This window comes from Marmota marmota, unplaced genomic scaffold (genome assembly GCF_001458135.2).
Source record: "Marmota marmota marmota unplaced genomic scaffold, marMar, whole genome shotgun sequence".
In the NCBI taxonomy this organism is placed as follows: Eukaryota; Metazoa; Chordata; class Mammalia; order Rodentia; family Sciuridae; genus Marmota; species Marmota marmota.
Genome location: NW_026000174.1, coordinates 54,616,110 through 54,630,201, shown reverse-complemented (window position 1 = coordinate 54,630,201; position 14,092 = coordinate 54,616,110).

The following is a 14,092-nucleotide window of genomic DNA, read 5'->3' as shown; positions in this document are numbered from 1 at the left end:
GAGGCATTAGTGTTCCCTCCTCTTCAATCCTTTCTCTCCACAAGATTGATGCTTTGCTCAGAAAGGAATACAGATATAGGGAGATGATTCTTTCTTAAATATCCTCAAGGTGGGTACTCTTCTCTTTTTCTCTTCTGATCTCCCATAATGCTGTATCTATAGATTGTGAGCTCCTTGGGTTCAGGGACTGTGCTGTCTTGATTATCAATGTATTTCTAATACCTACTCTGGCACCTCACATATAGTAGGTGCTCAGTAAATATTTGCTCAATGTTTAAAACAATGTCATTTGTCTCTTCCTGTCTTATTAGGCTATCCTGAGAGGCAGTGTGATTAAGACCAAGTTCTTGCATATTGGAGTGTCTGAGTTCAATTCTGATTCTGTTTTTATTCTTTATGTCCTTAGATAAGCTAGTTACTTCTCTGTTTCTCACTTTGTTAATTGACACATAGGGATGATAGTAGTTCTCAGGTCAATAAGCATGTATGTCAGTGGCTTTTTTTGAACATCAGTAGTATTTCCAGGGCCTGTGTCTGATTTTGCCTTCCATATAATATCTGACCCTGAATATTACATGTACTGCATGCTGCGTAACTGATCAATATAAGACTTTATTCATTTTTCCATTTTTTAAAGTTTTTAAAATTATAGAAACAATGAAAAAATAGACAAGTAATCAACCCCCCAAATCTAACAGATCGATTCTCTCTCTCTCTCTCTCTCTCTCTCTCTCTCTCTTCTCCTTGTGTGCGTATGTATGTGTACCAGGGATTGAACCCAGGAGTGTTCTACCACTTAGCTATATCCCCAACCCTTTTTTTTAATTTTTATTTTGAGACAGGGTCTTCCTAAGTTGCTGAAGCTGGCCTCAAACTTGAGATCCTCCTGCCTCAGCCTCCCAAGTCCTCAATTGTTTCTTATCTTCATGTTGCCTTCTAGATTTTGTCCACAAACATATACATTTAATAATGTTAATCAAAACTGACAGCAGTTGCCTTACCTTCATTAAACTTAGAATATTAAGCATGTTCTTCATTGCTTTGCCATTGTCTTTGTTCTGTGTGGCTTGTGTTATCAAGTTGATAAATATGACTTATTTTACTGAATGATAGCCTATTGCTGGGGTATATGATACAAATCTAGGACCATATAGAAGATGGGAGTACAAAGTCCATTTTTGGTTTTGACTCTCTAAAAAGGGCATAGAGAGATTGGAGAGAGATCAAGACAAACTGTAAATTGCTAAAGAGAAACAATAGGGTACTATTTCTCTTTGATGTAAGAACTGACGACGTTACAGCTATACACCTGGTTAATATTTACAAGCACCTCCAGGAAATGGTTGCAGTGAGGACGCCAAAGAGCTGCTCCTGGTTCCAGCTTAGCTTACCCCAGGAGGGTGAGGGAGAGCCTTCTTAGGATAAGGCGCTTTAAGGATGAGGCAAATTAGCCAAAAGTGGGGGGAGTCTTTCTTCCCTGAAGATATTTAGGAAGACAGATCAGTTCCGTTTTGTCTCTGTTAGGCAGTCTTGCATGGAGTCCAGATTAGATTACTTTTTTTTTTTTTAAGTTGTATATTAGACTACTTTTTACCTTGGCTTTGCACTGCCGCTTTTTGTAAATATTGATGATTGGTTGAAAGGTGACCAGGCAGGCTCTTCTTAGGCGAGTTTAAGTTACCCGCGCCCTCTAGTGGTAGGACTGGGAAAGCAGCTGTTCCCTTTGGGGCTCCTAAGTTTAGTTATCTGCCTGAGCACCCAGGCCACGTTGCTTTTTTTGAGACTTCATGCAAAGCCTGCTTTGAGGTGGTGAAAAAAAATTTGTTCTTTGAAAATCTCTGGACCAGGGCTGGGGATGTGGCTCAAGCGGTGGCGCGCTCGCCTGGCATGCGTGTGGCCGGGTTGGATCCTCAGCACCACATACAAACAAAGATGTTGTGTCCGCCGAAAACTAAAAATAAATAAATATTAAAATTCTCTCTCTCTCTCTCTCTCTCTCTCTTTAAAAAAGAAAAAAAGAAAATCTCTGGACCAGATGGATACATAGTGGAGTTCTATAAGACCTTCAAGGAAAAACTAATACTTTACTCCTCAAGTTATTTCATGAAATAGAAAAAGAGGGAACACTTCCAAACTCATTCTATGAGGCCAATAGCACCCCGATTCCAAAACCAGCAAAGACATATCAAAGAAAGAAAACTTCAGATTAATATCTCTAATGAACGTGGATGCAAAAATTCTCAATAAAATTCTGGCAAATCGAATACAAAAACATATCAAAAAGATAGTGCACCACGATCAAGTGGGATTCATCCCAGGGATGCAAGGATGGTCCAACATATGGAAATCAATAAATGTAATTCACCACATCAATGGACTTAAAGAAAAGAATCATATGATCATCTCAATAGATGCAAAAAAAAGTATTTGACAAAATACAGCACTCCTTCATGTTCAAAACACTAGAAACGCTAGAGGTAGGAACATATCTCAACATTGTAAAAGCTATCTATGCTAAGCCCCAGGCCAACATCATTCTAAATGGAGACAAATTGAAAGCATTCCCTCTAAAAACTGGAACAAGACAGGGATGCCCTCTTTCACCACTTCTATTTAATGTAGTTCTTGAAACTCTAGCCAGAGCAAATAGAAGAAAGAAATTAAAGGGATACGGATAGGAAAAGAAGAATTCAAATTATCTATTTGCCAATGATATGATTCTATATCTAGAAGATCCAAAAAATTCCACCAGAAAACTTCTAGAACTAATAAATGAATTCAGCAAAGAGCAGGATATAAAATCAACACCCATAAGTAAAAGGCATTTCTGTACATCAGTGACAATCTGCTGAAAGAGAAACTAGGAAAACTACCCCATTTACAATAGCTCAAAGAAAATAAAATAAAACATTTGGGAATCAATGAAAGAGGTGAAAGAACTCTACAATGAAAAAAACAGAACACTAAAGAAAGAAATTAAAGAAGACCTTAGAAGATGGAAAGATCTCCCTTGTTCTTGGACAGACAGAATTAATATTGTCAAAATGACCATACTACCAAAGCACTATAAAGATTTAATGCAATTCCAATCAAAATCCCAATGACATTCCTCATAGAAATAGAAAAAGCAGTCATGAAATTCTTCTGGAAAAATAAGAGACCCAGAATAGCTAAAGCAATCCTTAGTAAGAAGAGTGAAGCAGGTGGCATCACTATACCAGACCCTAAACTATACTCCAGAGCAATAGTAACAAAAACAGCATGGTATTCATACCAAAAAGAGGACAAGGAGACAAACCCACATAAATACAGTTATCTCATATTAGACAAAGGCACCCAAACCTTTTATTGGAAGAAAGATAGCCTCTTCAACAAACAGTGCTGGGAAAACTGGAAATCCATACGCAGCAAAATGAAATTAAACCCCTATCTCTCACCATGCACAAAACTCAAATCAAAGTGGATCAAGGACCTAGGAATTAAACCAGAGACCCTGCACCTAATAAAAGAAAAAACAGGCCCAAATCTCCATACTGTCAGGTTAGGCCCCAACTTCCTTAATAAGACTTCTATAGTGCAAGAATTAATATCAAGAATCAATAAATGGGATGGATTCAAACTAAAAAGCTTCTTCTCAGCGAAAGAAACAATCAGTGAGGTGAATAGAGAGCTTACTAATTGGGAACAAATTCTTACCACACATATGTCAGATAGAGCATTAATCTCTAGAATATATAAAGAACTCAAAAATCTTAATACCAATAATAATAATAATAATAATAACCCAGTCAATAAATGGGCCAAGGAACTGAACAGACACTTCTTAGAAGAAGCTTTACAATCAATCAACAAATATATGAAAAAATGTTCAACATCTCTAGCAATTAGAGAGATGCAAATCAAAACTACTCTAAAAAATTCATCTCACTCCAGTCAGAATGGCAGCTATTAAGAATACAAACAACAATAAGTGTTGGCGAGGATGTGGGGGAAAAGGCACATTCATACATTGCTGGTGTGAATGCAAATTGGTACAACCAATCTGAAAAGCAGTATGGAGGTTCCTTGGAAAACTTGGAATGGAACCACCATTTGACCCAGCTATCCCACTCTTTGGTTTATACTCAAAGGACTTAAAAACAGCATACTACAGGGACACAGCCACATCAATGTTTACAGCAGCTCAATTCACAATAGCTAAACCGTGGAGCCAACCTAGATGCTCTTCAGTAGATGAATGGATAAAGAAATTGGTGTATATACACAATGAAATATTACTCAGCATTAAAAAAAAAATCATGGCATTTGCAGGTAAATGGAAGAAGTTGGAGGATATTTTGCTAAGTGAAGTTAGCCCATCCCCAGAATGTTTTCTCTGACATGTGGATGATGATCCATAATGGGGATGGGGGGAGCATGGGAGGAAGGGAGGAACTTTAGATAGGGAAAGGGGGAGGAAGGGAAAGGGAGGGGGAAGGGGTAGGAGAGATGGTGGAATGAGATGGACATCATTACCCCAAGGACATGTATGAAGACACGAATGGTGTGACTCTACTTTGTGAACAATCAGAAACATGAAAAATCGTGCTGGATATGTATACTATGAATTTAAGTGCATTCTGCTGTCATATATAACAAATTAGAATAAATAAATAAATTCTAAAAAATTGTATTCTTTGAACAATTCATCTTAAGAAGCCATAAAGTAGCTGGGCTGTAATCCCAGCAGTCTGGCTGAGGCAGAAGGATAGTGAGTTCAAAGCCAGCCTCAGCAATTGAGTGAGCCCCTGTCTTTAAATGAAATATTAAAAAGGACTGTGTATCTAAAAAGAACAATGAAAAAAAAAAAGGCGGGTGGGAGTGCAAAAAAAAAAAAAAAACAAACCTAAAAACCAAAAAGGGCTGGGGATGTGGCTCAGGGAGCACCCCTGGATTCAATCCCTGCTACCAAAAAAAAAAAGCAAGCCCTGTAAAGCTTTTCTTCCCTACAATGATTGAATCCAGGGATGCTTTACCACTGAGCTACATCCCCAGCGCTTTCTTTCTTTCTTTCTTTCTTTTTTTAACTTTTTAGTTGTTGATGGGCCTTTATTCATTTATTTAGATGCAGTGCTGAGAATCGAACCCAGTGCCTCCCATATGCTAGGCAAGCGCTCTACAACTGAACCACAACCTCAGCCCAGCCCTTTCTATTTGAGACAAGTTTTTACTAAATTGTCCACACTGGCCTCAAACTTGAGATCCTCCTACCTCAGCCTCCAGAGTCTTTGGGATTAAAAAAGTGGAGACCCATAAAGCCTTTTGAAAGTGTGAACTGTAAAGCAGGCTCCCTGAATTCTGGTCCCAGCTCTGCCATTAAATATCAAATCAAGTACATACTTGGGCAAACTCTTAAGTAAGTTTCCTAATTTGTGAAATGGAAATGATAATGACGATGGTGACGATGTTTCAAGTGTAGCATGGAACTGGAGCAAAATAAATAGGCAAATGGCTCAGAATTGAGGAACCAGAAACCGACCACATGAATCTGGACCTTTTACACATGACAAAGATGTCGTCATAAAAAGCGGGGGAAAGGTGGGTTTCCCTATAATGGTGGTGGGCCATTCAGATCTCCCAAAGTATAAAAATGAAATTTGACTTTATCTCACAACATTCACACAAGTCAATTCCAGTAGAGAGACAAAATATGAAACTAGGCCAGAGATTTGAACAGGCACTTACCCCACTGCCACCCCCAGGGATGGATATTCAAGTGGCCAATGACACATAAAAAGTTCCACCTTCATTCATTCACTAGGGAATACAAGTTAAAGCCACAGTGAGGTCCCGGAACAGGCCGGCCAGCTTGGAGGCAGTTACAGGACTGATGCAACCAAGCCTCAAGGAGGATGTGAGCAACTGTTGGGAGTGTCCATGGACACACCACTTTAGAATACTGGCATATTATATACCAAATTTGAAATAACCAAAGTCTCTACGAATGTGCACTACACACCCAATGACCCAGTCATTTCATTCCTCACACATACTAACAGAAACCTGTGCACATGTGCACCAAAAGACCCTACCAAAATGTTCATGAAAGTAGTGTTAGCAATAGTTTTAAATCAGAAGCAACTCAAATGTCTATAAGGAACAGAGAAGAAAAATAATTGGTATACCCAAACAAAGGAATCCTATACAGCAGTGAAAATGAACGACCCATAGTGACTGGTGGCGACATGGATAAGAAGCCAGGCACAAAAGAAAACATTTACATGTGTATAGTATGCTATATAAAGTCACAGCCTGGCAAAACTAGCATGTGGTGTGACTAGCCAAAGGAGAAACCAAATGTCCATTATCCAATGAATGGGTATATAAGATGTGGTATATCCATTCAATGGACTATCATTTAGCAATAAAAAGGAAGTAGTGCTCCAGGCTTCAACGTGAATGAATCTTGAGAACAGTTATGCTTCGTGAAAGAAGCCAGTCCCAAGGGATCACACATTTTTGAATTTCCTTTTTATGAAATGTTCATAGTAGGCAAGGATCTTTTCTTAAAATTGGGCATCTCGCCACAAAGCCATGAAAAGATAATTTTGGCTTTACTATAAATTACTGCAAATTCTGAACCTGCTTGGAATGCCTGCCCGTGCCTTGAACTCACCCATGCCTGGCTCTCTGACCAGAGAGCAGCCCTCTCTGAAACCTTAGTGACGCCTCACAAATCTTGGCCTTCCCTGGCCAGATAACGACCCTCTCTGAGGCTCTAATGGTCCTCATAAATTCTGATGTTGGGGCCAGCAAAAAATGTAAACTACCATCAGTGTTATGCTCGTCAGAGTTCTGTTATCTGTAACCCCCCTTTGTGTAACTTTCTGGGCTATAAAGCTGGGCTGCAGGAAAGCTGGGGTGCTGTCTTGTTCCCGCCGTTTTGGGAGGGAGAGGCAGCCTGGCCGGTCAAAATAATCAGCTTGCTTTAATTTGATTTTAATTGGAGTCAGTGGTCTTTTCTTGCGTCCTGGTCTAACAGCAAATCCACAAAGACAGAGCGTGGTTTTTAGAGCTGCGAGGGCTGAGGAGGAAATGGGGTTCTAAAATTGATTGTGGTGATGGTTCTACAACCCTGTGGCTATGTTAAGACCATGGGAGTGGACACTTGAACTGGGTATGTTAGCTTTGCATCACTGTGACCAAAATGCCTGACAAGAACAACTTGGAGAACGTTTATTCAGGCTCACGGTTTCAGAGGTTCAGTCCATGTCTGGCCAGCTCCACTGCTCTGGCCCAAGGGGAGGGAGAGCATCATGGCAGATGGGCGTGGCACCAAGAAGCACAGAGAGAGCTGAGCTCCGCTCACCAAGGGCCAAACATAAACCCCAAAGTCGTACTTCCAGTGGCCTTTGCCTCCAGCCACACTCTGCCTGCCCACAGTTATCCGCCAGTTAATCCACATCAGTGAATTAATCCACTGGGTAGGTTACACCGCGCATAATCATTTCACTTCTGGAAATTCTTGAATTCTCACATGAGTTTTTGGGGGACATCTCATATCTAAATCATGACAGTGGATCATTGTATAGAATACTCAATGTATCTCAACAAAGCCATGGTTACAAAAATCACAAAGCATCGTAAATGGAAGCACAATAAGCCTCAACAGAGACTTTTCTTTATTTATTTTTGGTTTGCAGTACTGGTGATTGACCCCAGGGACTTGGCTCCTGCTAGGCAAGTGCTTTAAGTGCTCTGCCAATAACTTACATCCCCATTCCCAGATCAGGACTTTTTTTTTTTTTTTTTAGTTGTAGATGGACCTTTATTTTATGTATTTATTTGTGGTGCTGAGGATGGAACCCAGGGCCTCATACATGCTAGGTAAGGCTGCACCACTGAGCCACAACCCCAGCCCAAGCACAGGACTTTTAAAAGTCAGATATTCTACTCAGAAATTCTAAGGTCCAAAAACATTGTTTCCAAATCAAATTTGCATTATTTGCAAATTTAGTGTTTCCTTGGGTCCTTTGTTTTCCTGAATTGCGTGCACTGGGTCAGTACCTACAATGTTTTAAATACAGGTAATAAATATAGGTGTCCATGTTCAAAAGAACTTAAATTTGTAAGTTAAAACCCAGCAACAGCTGGGGCTGGGGCTCAGGGGTAGAGTGCCTGCCTGGCATGCGTGAGGCACTGGGTTCGATCCTCAGCACCACATAAAAATAAATAAAATAAAGGTATTGTGTCCAACTACAACTTAAAAAATATTAAAAACAACAACAACAAAAACTATGGTGTTGGTCTCAGGATACTGGGTGCCATGGACTAGGAGGGGCAGGACAGCGTGAGGCACCCGGCGGGGTTTCTGGGGAGATGCTAATGTTCTGTTTTGTGACCCGGATGGTGCTCACCTAGATGTGCTCCTTTTGTGGTGTCCATGAGGACGTGTGTGGCCACGATCCGTCTGCTCGCCTGCACACGTGCTGTGCATCAGTGTAGAGGTTTCAGAAAGGAAGGTGGGGGTCGGGTCTGGTGAGGTGAGCTCAGAGCCCCGCTCATTTGTCCCTCTCTTCTCTGGAAGAGAGTGGGGCCCATTAGTCTTGTGTTCTGCAGAGTCAATTCATCCCTGGCCACCAGCTCCTGTGAGGAACTATGGCTCCCTGGAGCAGCCCTAGGCGTGGCGGGAGGAGGCTTGACAGGTGGGATCTCAGCTCTTGAAGACACACGCAGGCTTCCACGGGAGGAAGGTAGTAGCCAATGGCCTCTTTCTTGTCAGGGAGGAGCTGACACCGAATGAGGCTGGACCTGGTCTCTGAGACCTCTGCAGACCTTGAGCAAAAAGGGCGGAGGAAATGGGCCACATGTTTGCCCCAGCACACTGCGCCGGAGCGGGAGGCCCTGCCTTTCTAGCCAGGGAGCAGCCATTGGAACTTGGGGCCTTCGGGAAGAGGGCTGGAGGCCGCCTGCAGATCCTCTGGGGCTGAGACTCTGTGGCTTTCACCACTCAGGAAAGCTGCACTTAACTCCTCCCTTGAAGGTCAAGATCTGATTGGGGCAGTGGCGTCTGCATTCTGGGTGTAGGACAAACCAAGAAGGCAAACCCAGGAGGAAGGAGGGGCTCCCACCCCAACAACAAGGCCCAGAAGTTCCACAAGTTCTTGCCCAAGAAAAGAGCACCTACTCTAACTCAAGGGAGGAGGGAGTGATGGGTATTTGCAGGTCCCTTGGGAGTTTGAATGGGATTTGGAATCAAATAGACTTGGATTTGAATTCCAGCTCTGATACTTGCTGTGTGATTTGGGATAAAGTACTTCATTTCTCTGGGCTGCAGTTTCCTTATCTACAAAATAGAGATCACCATTTGACCTCACTTTTAGGGCTGCTGGATGGCTCTCATTTGCTAAATGGTGCAGTGCTCGTCCCCTGGTGCCCCGCCTCTGGAAGGCCCTCCGAGAGTGGTGGTTAGGGGGATCCTGTTATTATTGCTGGCTCAGGCACATGGTCTTCTCCACCTTGGCATTTTGGATCAGACCATTCTTTGTTGCATCCTGAGCATGTTGGGATGTTTAGCAGCATTTCTGTCCCCCGCTCACCAGATGCTGTAACAATCATTGCGGAACCCTGGGATCACTTGGGTTGTGCAACCACATGTCTCCAGAAATTGTCAAATGACCTCCGCTTGGGAACCTCTGGGCTCGTCCTGGAGGGAGTCAACATGGATGTGCTAGGGCTCAAGGGCAGAATTGAGACCCCAGAAGGGCCAGGAGGAGGGGGCTCTGAGCAGAAGTGGGCCAGAAGCCCCCAGAGATGGTAGGGCCGGCGTTACCCCTGGGCTTCTGTTTGTTTAACAGAATGTACTTTTCAGTTATAAGAGTATATGGGCTGAGGAGAGAGCTCAGTTGGTAGGGTGCTGGCCTCCCGTGCACAAGGCCCTGGGTTCCATCCCCAGCACCACCCCCCACACAAAAGTAGTGTTAAGTTCAGTCCTTGGGAAGTCCACTGACCTGCCAACGGGGGCGGAGCGCCTGTTTGTTCCTGTGCTGGGATTTCTGGGGCTGGCTAATGCAAATCCCCATGTCTGGGTCAATAATGGGCTGCCTATTGTACCACCGGCGCCCCAGAAGATTAAAAGGGAGCTGAAAGATTCCTGTCACCTCGTGACGTTGTCATCCTCGTAACTTGGTGGCACAACGCGTCACTTACCCGTCTGTGGTAATGCTGGTGTTGACATACGTGCAGCCCCACCGGCTCTATAAAACCATAGGACGTGCAACCGCCTGCGGTCATCACGCTCGCTGAGGAGGACAAGGGACCGCTCCTGCTTTGAGTATCCATTATGTCATCTTTCCCTCCTTATTTTGGAGTGTACTCTGCCTACTTATAAAAACTGACCACTGGAGAGCAGCATGCTGTGCTACGCTGGCGCAAGCTCATCCGGTTTGTGCTCACAAGCAGAGGTCACGTGGAGAGATGATCCTATGCCCTCTAGCTTCGCAACGAATCCCTGTCATGAGTGACACAGGCAAGCGTTGAATCCCTGTCATGAGTGACACAGGCAAGCGTCCCATCGTGTGGATACCTGGCACTTAGTTTATCTGTTCATCCAGAGACAGACATCTGGGCTGTCTCCACCTTTTGGCTATTGTGAATAGTGCTCCTCGGAGTCCTGGTGAGCTCCTCTTTTTAAACAGCTTTACCAAAAAAGACTTATACCAAAAAAAAATGTACCCATTTTGCGTGTTCAGTTTAGCACCTTTTTTAAAAAATACTTTTTTAGTTGTGGATGGATACAATACTTCTATTTTTATGTGGTGCTGAGGATCAAACTTGGTGCCTCACACATGCTAAACAAGCTCTCTGCCGCTGAGCTACAACCCCAGCCCCCCTTTAGCACCCTTTATAATAGTCACAGAGCTGGGCAACCACCCCCAGGAGGTAATTTCAGCAGATCTTTCCTCACCTCCCACCTGCAGCCCGCCCAGCTATTTTCTGCCTCTAGAGATTTCCAGTTCCAGACGTTTCATATAACTGGAATCTTTTGCCACCTGTTTTGCAAATAAATTTTTATTAGAACACAGCCCCGAACATTGCTTTACAGATGGCCTAAGGCTGTTTTTGAGTCACGAAGGTAGAGCTGCAGCTTAGGAGCTCCAAGGCCTGATAGTCACCATCGACTCCTGGACAGTAAAAGTTTCATGACTCCTGATTCAGCCACCTTGAGTTTTTTTTTTTTTTTTGGTGTGTGTGTGTGTGTGTGTGTGTGTCTTTTTTTTCTTTTTTCTTTTTCTGGTGCTTAAACTGATAAAGGAGCCAAAAATAAAGAACAAAAAGAGGATAAATTAGCCAGGTGCAGTGGTACACGCCTGCAATCCCAGTGGCTTGGGAGGCTGAGGCAGGAGGCTCACAAGTTCAAAGCCAGTCTCAGCAACAGAGCCTAAGCAACTCAGTGAGACCCTGTCTGTATATAAAATACAAAATAGGGCTGGGGATGTGGCTCAGAGGTCCAGTGCCCCTGAGTTCAATCCCTGGTACCAAAAAAAAAAAAAAAAAGGGGGGGGATGGATAAATTGATGTTAAAAACTTCAGGTCAATCAAAACCAGAACTACGGAGCCCAAACAAGTCCCCCAGCCAGCCAGGCACAGGAACAGCAGAGGCAGGGCCCTCCTCACGAGGGGCGGGAAGCAGACCTGCCCAACAGGCAAAACAGCGTTCCCTTCCAGGCCCCATCACTCAGGCCGCCTTGCAGAAGGCCTCCTTCCCCTGGAAGAGCAAGTGAAATCTCCATTGGGGGACGGGTTCCACTGGCCAGAGGCGCAGGCCAGAGAAGCTGGCTCCCTGGACAACTGGCAGATCTTGGTGAATCACAGGATTTCCTGGGGCTCTCACCAAATTACTGCTGGCCCAAAGGGCTCATGATCTTTCATTTTCTTTCACTGCTGCTCTCCGTGGCTTGCAAGCTGGTGTTCATTTAAAATGTTTACTAAGAACCTTCTAGCAACAGCCGCCCTACCAGCTTGGTCATGAGCCAGAGAGGCCTCGGTCCTGCTGGCAAGGGGCTTGAGTGCAGCTCTCTGCAGGCCCAGGGACCCTACGGTGACAGCTGATGTTCATTAGGCACTTACTGTGTACCAGGGACCTGTTCAACTCATTCAATCCCACGGTGACTCAGGAGATGGGTCATATTTATTAACACCATCATGCAGAGAAGCACAGAAAGGCTGGGGAATCTGTCCAAGGTCTCAGGGTTGGTAGGTGGCGGAGTTGGGACTTGAATCCAGGCAGGGTGGCTTCGGGGTTCAAGTTGAGAGGATGAGGAAGGGCTTCACTGAGGGTTTGGTTGACCAAGTGTTCAGTTGCCCATTTCTTAATCTCGGCTTTTTTTTTTTTTTTAATCAAAGTGTACCCGGGGTTCTCCCGTAGGCTCGTGAGTTCTGCTCTCCTGACCCTGAGCGAGGGCAAAAGGGGAGTGGAATGTGCCTCCTGTGCCACCTTCTGCCCATCTTCCTCTGCATGCTCCACTTCTCTAAAAAGGTTCCTCTTACTTCTGCTTGCTCCAGCATCACCTGCAAAAGAAAGAACCTTTTTCTGCTTGATTCCAAGATGCTTTGTAGATTTCTGAGCCCGGAACATTCTCTCTATGGCAACATCTCCCCTTCCTCCTCCACTCCCCGCCCCCATCTTTCCTTTTGCACTTTATTGAAGCCTCATCGACAATGAAAATCTTTGTGCATGTAAGGTGTTCAATGGGATGTTTTGATGTATGAATATGTTGTAAAATGATGATGACGATGGAAACAATTAGCCTGTACATCGCCTCATAGAGTTGCCTTCTTATTTGTGGCAGAAACACTTAAGATCTATTCGCTCAGCCAATCACAACTGTGCAATACAGCGTCGTTAAGGAGAGCCACAGTGTCCGAGTCTCTCTTTCCAACTGAAGTCTCTCCCTATCTAAGTCTGGGTTTGTTTTTGTTGGATATCATTGGATCTAAGATCTGAGGGGGCAAGAGGTGCTAACTAGGAAGAAGGGAAGAATAGTCCTGCAGGTAGAAGGAGTAGAATGGACAAAGGTCCTGTGGCACCTGGGTGTACTGAGCACCTGAGAAACTAGAAGACTAGGATGCTAAGTGACGTGAACCCAGGCCGGGCACTCAGTTGCCCTTTTGTGGCTCATCAACCTTAGGATTTGACTATCCTTGTAGCAGCAAAAAGGTCACTACAGTTCCAGGCACCCTACTAAACCCTTCCTCCAGTTCCTTTGTAAGCGAGAGGAAAATCTTCAAGCACAGACCCCCCTTATACCTGCCCTCGGATCTCACCAGTCAGAATCACACACGCGCCCTGCCAATATGTAGGAATTGCTGACACAGTTTAGACCAATCATGAGTCATCCATGGGGCTGGGGCAGGGCCTGGCCTCAAGGAGGCAAGAGGTCCTCTGACTTCTGAACAAAATGAGGGTCTCTGGCCAGGAACAGGCGGTCATCTATAAATGCCCAGCGATGGCTGCCAGAGTACCCATACCGGCTGGTGGAGTCTTTCTTTCCTGCTAATGTGAGCCTGGGGAAACTGGGGGAGGAAACTGGCAGGACAGAAGTCACTGTTTCACCCTTTCAAAATACACCTCGATATGCCCTGTGCAAGAATTCCTCACAGTAACCGAAGGCGCTGTCACTATTATTATTGCTCTTGGCTGTTATTATCAGCACTAGCAAAAGAACCACAGAACCCCTCTGGGCTCCCTCCTGCTCCCCTGCACAGTGTTAAGAACCCAGTCAAGAGAGACAGGACAGCCTTTCCCACACCCAGGGCCTGCGATTATTACCCTCCTCATGCTTCTGGAAAATCCTGGAAGCAGCCAGACAGATCCCTAGGGGAAGCCTGCTGCCTGGGAGGCGGAGAAAGACGGCATGGGTCGACCTGTCAACCGACGCCACATCATCAATCTCACTAGCTCCTGGTTCCCAGAGATGCTGTCGCCTTGCCCCATGGGTCCTGTGCCTACTCCACCTCTCACAGGTGTGATATGCTTCCAAGGGATTTAAATACTAAGAAAGAAATTGTGAAACAGTGGCCCGAGCAGAAGCCAGCCGCATAGGCGCCACCC